A 10,907-nucleotide genomic window follows, 5' to 3' on the forward strand; every position below is an offset into this window, starting at 1 on the left:
AATTTTAAATACTCTCTCAGGTTGATAGGACCTGTCCCTCAACTCCTCCAAAATAGAAGGTTCTAATTAGTAAAAGAAGAGAGGGTTTGGGGTCCAGTGCTGGGATAAAAAAAGGTACACACATTGTAGGGATATGAATCCAGGGAGAACTTTGTGAACTTATAAAAAGTAAGATTTTCAAACTGCTTTTCAAGCCCTTCTGTCTGAGAAGTAAATAGGCAGTAATTTAAGCCTTCCCCAATTTGCATGGCCAGAGAATGTAGCTGGGCTTTTGATCATCAAATAGTGCAAGAAATAAACAAAATAAATGAGAAATGATCTATTGCAGAGTTCTTCCTCTGAGATAAATAGGCAGGAATTTTGGGGACAGCAGCCAGCTGACACCAGCATCTATAGGCAGGCATATTCCTACATGTCCAGAGCCTTTAGCAGCCCACAAGGATGTCAGGTGAAGACTGTGCTTCCCGGAGGGCAGACAAGCCAACTCAAATTTCTCTCTTCTATCTGATCATTTTAGCCATTGAATCCATCATAGGAATGGGGGAAATGGAGTCATTGTGGCTATCAATCTCACCAACTGGGTCATGATCAGGAAACTGTCCTCCTGTGATATGATCTTGATCTTCCTGAGCTTATCCAGACTCTGCCTGCAGACCTGGTTCATGCTGATGGTGGTTTGCAGCATGTTCTATCCAGCCTTTTATAATGAAGATAAGGTATACAAAATTTTCAATACTCTCATCATGTTTCTGAACACTCCAGCCTCTGGTTTGCTGCTGGGCTCAGTGTCTTCTACTGTGCCAAGATTGCCAGTTTCACCCAGCCCCTGTTCATCTGGCTGAAGTGAAAAATTTCCAGTCTGGTTCCATGGATGCTGGTAGAATCATCCCTTCTCTCCCTACTGAGCAGTTTTCCTTTCTTGTGGGACATCTACAATGTGTACTGCAACAACTCTATGGCAAACAGCACACAGGGGACAGTTGTGAAGGAGATCAATTTGTTTCCCCAGATTCTTCTCAACAACATTGGGATATGTCTGCCTTTACTAGTGTTTGTTGCTTCCACTGTCCTGTTAATCACCAGGAAGATGGAAAACAAGGCAACTGGCTTCACAGATCCCAACATGGAGGCCCACATGGGTGCCATCAAATCCATCTTCTCCTTCCTTATCCCATACCTTTTCAATTTTGTTGCTTTGATTCTCACATTAGCTGACATCTTCTCAACTAACAGCAGCTGGGATGTCATCTGTACAGTTGTGATGGCTGCCTATCCCATGGGACACTCTATGATCTTGATCTTGGGCAATCCCAAACTCAAACAGGTATCAGCCAGGATTCTGCACTGTGCCAAGTGTCACTTGAGAAGCAGGTCCATGTAAAAAAGCATAGACCAAATTGTGCTTTCTGGAGTAAATCTAGAGTAATTCCACTGAAGTCAAAGGAGTTATTATGAATTTACATACATGTAAATGACTGCAGAATCTGGCTCTGTATCTGGAATCATGTAGAGAAGCTTGGAAAATAGAGCTTTGTTTTGTTTAAAGAAGATCTCTTTCCTCTCCTATTTTTAAAGATAAATATCCCACAGTCCTATACAACTGTTTCTACAAGTGCCAGTTCAGAAGAACACACAGCCTTTCTTAAGAGGTGTGGAAAATATACCTACTGCACACTGAAGTGTCTCTGAAAACTCAAGTCATGCCCAGCACTCAAACAGCAGCACAACCAGTTATCCAAAAGCTACAGGGTTTAGCTTTTTGGCTACCAACACAGACCACATCAGACATGCCTCAGTATAGACATGCTCAAATGCTGAGTGTAGGTGCTGGTCTGGGGGTTGTGGCTGGTCCTTGGGGGCAGCCGGTTTAGGAAGAAATCACTTGAGGCCAGAGAGCAGACAGCTAACAAAACCACCATTTTATTTACAGACACAGAGCTCACCCAACCGTCCGAAGCTGGCTGGGCTATCCCCTAATAATCTAGCTCAGTTGCCATAGGAACAAAAACCATGACAACCAAATACACAACATATTCCTCCCCCCCAATAAGAACATCCCCTAAATAAAACACACACTAGACTAGAGAAGGAGGTAGACTGCCTCCATTCCCGGCTAAACCCTGGGGATTATTTTGCCCTCTAACCGCGAGTTCGCCTTAGCTAAAGATCCGGCCGATGAGGAGGCCTTCTGTCTCTAGGTGGATTACGGTGAACTTCTGGTGTTGTTGCACCCAAAAGTACCATGGGCTCAGGGTCCGCAGCACGAACAGGTGAGGAGGTGGTATCAGCTCTTGCTGGGCAAAGGGGTATCTCAGACGCCAGCAGTAATGCATGAGAACAGTCAGGAATAGGTGATTCGTGATTCGGTGCCTCGCAAGAAGAGGTGAAGTCAGACCACACAACAGCAGATGTGTCCTGAGGACTGGCATGACCTGGCAACAGCTGATCTACATGTCGCCGCCAGGTAAGATTCTCTGCAGTCCGGACTGTGTAGGAAACAGGTCCTGTTTGAGTGATGATTGTGGCAGGGACCCATTTAGCTCTGGAAGTATAATTCTGAGCCAAAACTGGCTGTCCTGGGCTAAAGGTTCGGTCTTTTGCTCTGGGTGCCTGTCTGATGACTTGATATTGCTGCTGATGTTGCACAATTTGTCGGGGTTCAGAAGGTTTCAGCAGATCAAAGCAAGTGCGCAGCTGTCATCCCATCATTAGAAAGGCCGGGGATGCCAGGGTCGTAGCATGAGGTGTGTTTCTGTAGGAAAGTAAGAAGGTATCCAGATGCTTTTGAATGGAGTGTTGTCCCCTTGCTGATTTCAAAGCGTGTTTCATTGTCTGCACAAATCTTTCAGCTAATCCCTTGGTGGATGGATTATATGGTGCTGACATGATGTGGTGTATCCCATTTGCCTTCATAAAATCTTGAAACTCCTGAGAGACGAACTGCGGTCCGTTATCGCTCACAAGATGTTCTGGCAGATCAACACAACTAAAGAGTCCTCATAGTTTTTGGATAGTACTCTCTGCAGTAGTGGACTGCATTATAGAGACTTCTGGCCATTTAGAATGGGCATATCTACTGCCACCAAGAACATGGTTCCTTCAAGGGGGCCACCGAAGTCAATGTGAATACGTTGCCACGGGTTTTCAGGCCAGTCCCATGGGTGTAGGGGTGCCCACTGGGGTGCATTCCTCACACCCTGACATGACATACAAGCTTTTGCCTTCTCTTCAATAGCACTGTCCAATCCAGGCCACCAAAAATAGCTTTGTGCAATTTCCTTCATGCGCACTATTCCACAGTGACCGGAATGGAGCTGTTCTAACATCTATGATCTCAGTGGAGGTGGAATAATGACACGTCTCCCCCACAACAAACAACCAGATTGGACCGATAACTCCGTCCTCCTGGACATGTATGTAACAAGGTTGGGTGAGATCGGAGAGGTTTGTCGAGATTTTCCATGCATCAAGAGGTCCATAACTTGGGACAATACCGGGTCAATGCGAGTTGCCTTCTTTATCTGAGTAGCAGTGATGGGTGTATTAGCTACCTGTTCAAAGTAGAAGATTTTTTTTTGGGTGCTATCTTGATGTTTGACCGGCAAAGGCAACCTTGAGAGGCCATCTGCATTGCCGTGCAGAGTGGATTTCCGATATTTGATTTCATATGTGTGTGCTGAAAGTAACAATGCCCAACGTTGCATACGACTAGCAGCTAATGGGGGAATGCCTGTGTAGGGTTCAAAAATTGATGTCAGAGGTCGATGGTCTGTGAGAAGAGTAAACTTTCGCCCAAACAGCTACTGATGAAACTTCCGAATTCCAAAAACAATGCCTAATGCCTCACGTTCGATTTGGGCGTAGTTAGTTTCTGCTTTGCTTAGAGTGCGTGAAGCAAAAGCAATAGGTCTCTCTTCTCCCGAAGGCATAATGTGTGACACGACTGCTCCCACTCCATAAGAGGAGGCATCGCAGGCCAATTGTAGGGGTAAGGATGGATCAAAGTGCGTTAGAACTGCAGAATTTAGCAATGCATCCTTAGCTTTGTTAAATGCAACATCACAGGCTTCAGTCCACTTCCAGGCCTTGTTCTGCCCAAGGAGCTCATGAAGTGGTTTTAGCAGTGTGGCTAACTGTGAGATGAACTTTCCATAATAGTTCAGTAGTCCTAGAAACGAGCGCAGCTGGCTTACATTTCGAGGTGGGGGAGCCTCCACAATAGCTTTAACTTTTGCAGGGGCCTTATGAAGACCTGCAGAATCAATGATGTGTCCCAAATATTCAACAGAGGGCTTGAAGAATTCACACTTGTCTTTGCGAACTCATAGGCCATACTCTCCCAGTCTTTGTAGGGTAGCCCCTAAATTCTTTAAGTGATCCTCTTCATTCCTTCCAGTGACCAGGATATCATCCAGATAGCACTGAATTCCTGACAAGCCACACAAGATCTGGTCCATAGCCCTCTGGAACAGGACAGGAGCAGACATTATTCCGAAGGGTAGGCGACAGTATCGATAAAGCCCCTTATGAGTCACAATAGTCAACTGCTCTTGGGACTTCTCAGTGTAAATATGCTTGGCTCAGATCAATCTTACTGAACTTTTGTCCCCCAGCCAGGCCTGTGAAGAGGTCATGGATGCGGGGAAGTGGGTATTGCTCTGCACACAACACTGGGTTGACAGTGACTTTAAAATCACCGCAAATCCGGAGAGAGCCATCTTTCTTCACTATTGGAACGATAGGAGTGGCCCATGAGCTATGGGTAACTGGTATTGGGACTCCATTGGTGATCAGGCGCTCCAGGTTGCTTCAACTTTTGGCCTGATGGCATAGAGCACAGTTCAGGCTTTCAGATATTTTGGTGGACTGTCAGGTTTAATGTTCAATGTCACAGTGATTCCCTTCATACTTCCCAAATCATCTCCAAAAACAGCAGCATGTTTCCTTAGTATAGGGGTTAGACTGGTTTCTTCTTTAGTCATCCGGTGCACTTCTGCCCAGTTCAGTTGAATCTTCCCAAGCCAAGACCTACCCACTAAGGCTAGGTAGTTACCTCTCACCACAAACAGTGGCAATTTAGCAGTCTGTCCATTGAGCTCCACCTTAACATCAATAGTGCCCAACATGGGCACAGCTTCTCCCGCATACGTCTTCAGAACAGTTTTTGTTCCCTTAAGCTGAAGATGCTGTAGCTCTTCTTTATACACAGTCTCGGAGACCAGTGAGACGGCTGCACCGGTGTCCAGTTCCATGTGTATAGGTTTGCCATCCAACAACGGGGTTACCCAGTATTCATGTGAGCCCACTGCCAAAGACAAAACATGCAGTGGCACTTCCTCTTGCGATGAGGTGTCACCTTGATCAGCCTGGGTCTGCTCTAGAGTATGCAGGGTTCCTCTTTTTGTCGGCCAGACCACAGGCCTCTTTTTCTTTTGTTTACGGGCACACTCAATGTGTCCCTTTTTGCCACAGTGTCGACACACCAGGTCCTTACACCAGCATTCTGATGCCTGGTGACCCGGCTTACCACAGCGGTAACATTCTTGACTCTGCACCGTTTTGTGGGTCGGTTCTTGTGACACTTTTTGCACCCTAGGGGATGCACCGATGTATTGCGTCTCCCTTGTAGCCAGTTCCATGGAGACAGCAATATCAACAGCCTTCTGTAATATAAGCTGAGCCGCTGTCAGTATGCGCTTCCATATAGCTTCACTGTAGAGGCCACACACTAACCTGTCACGCAGGGCATAATTTAACATCTCTTTAAATTCACAGTGTTCTGCTAGCTTTTTTAAAATTGCTACAAATTGTACAACTGTTTCATCTTCCTTTTGGTCTCTTTTGTAACCTATATCTTTCAGCAATTACCAGTGGTTTGGGGGGAAAACGGGACCCCAGGATTTCCACAATGTCACTGTAAGCTTTAGTCTCAGGCTTAACAGGGTGTAGTAAGCTGCGTAGCAGGGAGTAGGTTTTAGCCCCTACAACACTTAAGAATATTGGCACCTTCTTCACTTTGCAATAACAAAAAGCTCAAAACGCTCAGTATACACATACCACTGCTCTATATTCTCATCAAAAGTTTCCAGCGGCCTGGTCAGAGTAGCCATGATTTTTAGTTTCACTTTCACAGTCAGTGCAAACAAGCAGGTTTTTTGTTTGTTTGTTCTTTACCTTGACTTCTACTTCCTTCTGTTACTGGAGCAGCACCGGAATCCCATCTGTCATCGCCACTTGTTATATCCTTAGGGGCAGCCGGTTTAGGAAGAAATCACTTGAGGCCAGAGAGCAGACAGCTAACAAAACTACCATTTTATTTACAGACACAGAGCTCACCCAACCGGCCGAAGCTGGCTGGGCTATCCCCTAATAATCTAACTCAGTTGCCATAGGAACAAAAACCATTACAACCAAATACACAACAGCTGGTAGCTGCAGGATCAGTGTTTAGGCAAATTTGCTACTTCTGAAAGTATTTGCATCAGTCCTACCGGAGAGTTTCTCTGCCCTGTCAAGTCACAAAACATTGAGCATTAAAACCTACTTGCCACCTAATTCACTCAATTACATTTTGTCAATATTTTTGTTGTTATTGAGTTATGTAACACTTCAGTCACTCCACAGATCAGAAGGAAAAGATCATAGCTGTCCCTTGGCTGGTTCCCTCTCTCAGCAATGACTGAGTGTCTGTTTGAGTCTCAGGCTGCTGAATGCTATCACAGTCAGTTCCTGTCTCCATGTCTGAGAAAAGGTAGAGAGGCTCAGTGAATCACCTCAAAAGATGTAATAAAATCTAAGATATGATCTAATACCCACTGTAATCAATAGCCATCTTTCCTTTGATTTTAGTGAGAATGGGATCAGGCCCATACTCTGGCTATCAGGTAAGTAATTATAATTTTTATCTCTTTTTTGATGTTATCACTCTTAATCTTGTGGAAGCAGCTTTTTTACTGTAGTTTAATAAATATATATTTAATTGGCATTTGAGTGTGGGCATGTGAACTTTTTGGATCTTAAAAATGTCACAGATTAAGGAGTGAAAAGCCTTGGTTTCACTCTTTCTTCTCCTGAAGATTTGATAGATTACTCAGCTAAAATGTCCACACAATCATCTCTGTAACAATGACTGCCAGAGTATGACTCTGAAAATCATGTGACTGAGGCCTGGTCTACACTACGCGTTTATACCGAATTTAGCAGCGTTAAACCGATTTAACCCTGCACCCGTCCACACAACGAAGACCTTTATATCGATATAAAAGGCTCTTAAAATCGATTTCTGTACTCCTCCCCGACGAGAGGAGTAGCGCTGAAATCGGTATTGCCATGTCGGATTAGGGTTACTGTGGCCATAATTTGATGGTATTGGCCTCCGGGCGGTATCCCACAGTGCACCATTGGGACCGCTCTGGAAAGCCATCTGAACTCGGCTGCACTGGCCAGGTAGACAGGAAAAGCCCCGCAAACTTTTGAATTTCATTTCCTGTTTGGGCAGCGTGGAGAGCTCACCAGCACAGGTGACCACGCAGAGCTCATCAGCACAGGTAACAATGCAGTCTCCTGACAATCGAAAAAGAGCTCCAGCATGGACTGCATGGGAGGTACTGGATCTGATCGCTGTATGGGGAGAGGATTCCGTGCTAACAGAACTCCATTCCAAAAGACTAAATGAAAAAACATTTGTAAAAATAGAAGGCCATGATGCAGAGAGGCCACACCAGGGACTCAGTACAGTGCCGTGTGAAAGTTAAAGAGCTCAGACAAGCCTACCAGAAAACCAAAGAAGCAAACGGAAGGTTCAGGACAGGGCCGAAAACATGCTGCTTCTATGCTAAGCTGCATGCAATTCTAGGGGGGTCCGCCACCATTACCCCACCCCTGTCCATGGATTCCGAGGTGGGGGTGATAATCGCAGCCATGGCTGAGGATTCTGTGGATGGGGAAGATGAGGAGGAGGAAGAGGAGGACGAGCTTGCAGAAAGCACACAGCGCTCCATTCTCCCTAACAGCCAGGACCTTTTTCTCACCCTAACGGAATTAACCTCCCAGCCCTCCCAAGCCACTATCTCAGACAATGAAACCATGGAAGGGACCTCTGGTGAGTGTACCTTTGTAAATATAAAACGTGGTTTAAAAGCAAGCATTTTTAATGATTAATTTGCCCTGAGGACTTAGGATGCATTCGCGGCCAGTAAAGTTACTGGAAAAGTTGTTAACATGTCTGGGGATGGAGCGGAAATCCTCCAGGGACATCTCCATGAAGCTCTCCTGGAGGTACTCCAAAAGCCTTTGCAGAAGGTTTCTGGGCAGGGCAGCCTTATTCCGTCCTCCATGGTAGGACACTTGACCACGCCATGCATGTAGCAAGTAATCTGGTATCATTGCATGACAAAGCCTAGCTGCGTATGGTCCCGGTGTTTGCTGGCATTCAAGCAACATCCATTCTTTATCTCACTGTGTTATCCTCAGGAGAGTGATATTGTTCATGGTAACCTGGTTGAAATTCAGGAATTTAATTAAGGGGACAGAGATGGTTTGGCTGTTTGCCTGTGGCTTAAACAAAATCCTGCATTTAGCCAAGCAGGGGGAGGAGGGGGCTGGTGACTGGCATTGAGCTTTTTTGCGTTTGGCTAGCTGGGATCTTCCCTGCTACCAGCCATGCAGTGAGGGGGAGGGTGGCTAGCAGTGATCTTCCATGATACCAGCCATGTGGTGGGGGGAGGGGTAAAGCGATCATCCCAGAGAATAGCTACCCACAGTGCAACGCTCCGGAAATTGACACTAGCCTCGGTACATGGACGCACATCACCGAATTAATGTGCTTAGTGTGGCCACATGCACTTGACTTTATACAATCTGTTTTAAAAAACGGTTTATGTAAAATCGGAATAATCCCGTAGTGTAGACATACCCTGACACACTCTGTCTCCACTGAGGTTTATTTGTGAACAGATATGAGCTATTTCCCACCACGTTTGTCTGTTCCCTTTAGAAGTTTGCTAGGTCAGGAGCATCAGAGACTCATCCTTCCTTTCAGAGCCTTTCCAAAAGGTCCAACCACTCCCACCCCAAATTATCCTGCTCAACGGGATGTAGTACTCTCAATTTTGTATTTGAAGTACAGTATGTGGAGTGAAGTAAAATACCAAGGCTTGGGACTCATATTTAGTTCTAACACTAGAGGGCAGTACTAAAGGGAAAGGCAGTATTAGAGTGTGGTATTGTAAACCATGTTCTGTGCCCATGTGTGAGGGGAATCCAGGAAAGGTAAGGATTCTCAGGAAACTCTTTGAAAACATTCGGAGAAAAAATTCCAGAGTCTGGGCTAACACTCACATTTTCAAAGAAACAGGCTCAGGTTTTCTGAAAATTATTTGAGATCGGAATTCTCTCATTTGCCTGCATAGTTACAGCACAGCTGGTTTCTGACTCACTGTTTCAAAAAGTGATTTTGGTTACCTGAAGGAGAAGAGTTGGTATGTAAACACAAAGGTGTTAATGTATCTTAATATGGTATATGAAAAGCTCTAGGGAATATCCCAGTATCCATTTGTAGAGGACACAGGAAATTACCTCTGTTGTGTAGCCTGTGACTGTGGAAAGTTGATGTATTATGCATCCAAGAAAGGCCAGGACACAAAGTAGCTGAGCTAAGGAGCCATGTTTTAGCAGCTGGAATTAGATATCTCATCTTTTAATAATAATACCAATATACTTCACTTGTTTAGACATTTACATCTGTCCATCTTAAAGTGCTTTATAATGATGGGAAAGAAGCATTGTCATCACCAGAGTAACTGAGGCACAGAAAGAATTAACAGACTTTTGGGGAATGACATAGGAATTAAACCCGTGCATCCTGACTCCTAGCCATAAGAGTAATCCAGCTAACCACAGCTGTCCCTTATTTCGGGGCAGGGGCCATATGCCATAACCTATGATTCCTCTTGATTTTCTCTGTCTTGGAATCACATTTCAATGTGTTTTCTGTCTAGTGAAATAGTGATTTGTTTACAGGCATGAGCTCTCAGGCAGGGGATGCAAAGATGTGTCTGTGTAATTGACAGCTTGTTACAGAATCCTTTCCTGATTTCCATCCTCATAAACACAGATGGATTTTTCAGGACTGAAGCCTGGTCTACACTAGGCATTTAAATCGGTTTTAGGAGCGTAAAACCGATTTAACGCCACAACCGTCCACACTAGGAGGCACCTTATATCGATTTTAATGGCTCTTTAAATCGGTTTCTGTACTCCTCCCCGATGAGAGGAGTAGCGCTAATATCAGGATTAACATATCGGAATAGGGTTAGTGTGGCCACAAATCGACGGTATTGGCCTCCGGGAGGTATCCCACAGTGCACCACTGACCGCTCTGGACAGCATTCTCAACTCGGATGCACTGGCCAGGTAGACAGGAAAAGCCCTGCGAACTTTTGAAATTCATTTCCTGCTTCCCCAGCGTGGAGAGCTCATCATCACAGGTGACCACGCACAGCTCATCAGCACAGTTAACAATGCAGTCTCCTGAGAATCGAAAAAGAGCCCCAGCATGGACCGCTCGGGAGGTACTGGATCTGATCGCTATATGGGGAGAGGATTCAGTGCTAACAGAACTGCGTTCCAAAAGACTAAATGAAAAAGTATTTGAAAGAGTTTCTAAGGCTATGACGGATAAAGGCCACTGCAGGGACTCAGTGCAGTGCAGAGTGAAAGTTAAGGAGCTCAGACAAGCCTACCAGAAAACCAAAGAAGCAAACGGAAGGTCCGGGGCAGGTCGAAAAACATGCCGCTTCTATGCTGAGCTGCATGCAATTTTAGGGGCTGTGCCACAAGTACCCCACCCTGACCGTGGATTCCGAGGTGGGGGTTGTAATCTCTGCCATGTCTGAGGATTATGCAGA

The 10,907-nt window shown here is 45.4% G+C and overlaps 1 pseudogene; it reads left to right on the forward strand.

Moving 5' to 3' along the window:
• The first annotated feature begins 441 nt into the window (after positions 1-441).
• Positions 442-1,381, forward strand: LOC120395041 (annotated as a pseudogene).
• Positions 1,382-10,907: the final 9,526 nt, after the last annotated feature.

The sequence above is a fragment of the Mauremys reevesii genome, unplaced genomic scaffold (assembly GCF_016161935.1).
Source record: "Mauremys reevesii isolate NIE-2019 unplaced genomic scaffold, ASM1616193v1 Contig90, whole genome shotgun sequence".
NCBI classification, from domain to species: domain Eukaryota; kingdom Metazoa; phylum Chordata; order Testudines; family Geoemydidae; genus Mauremys; species Mauremys reevesii.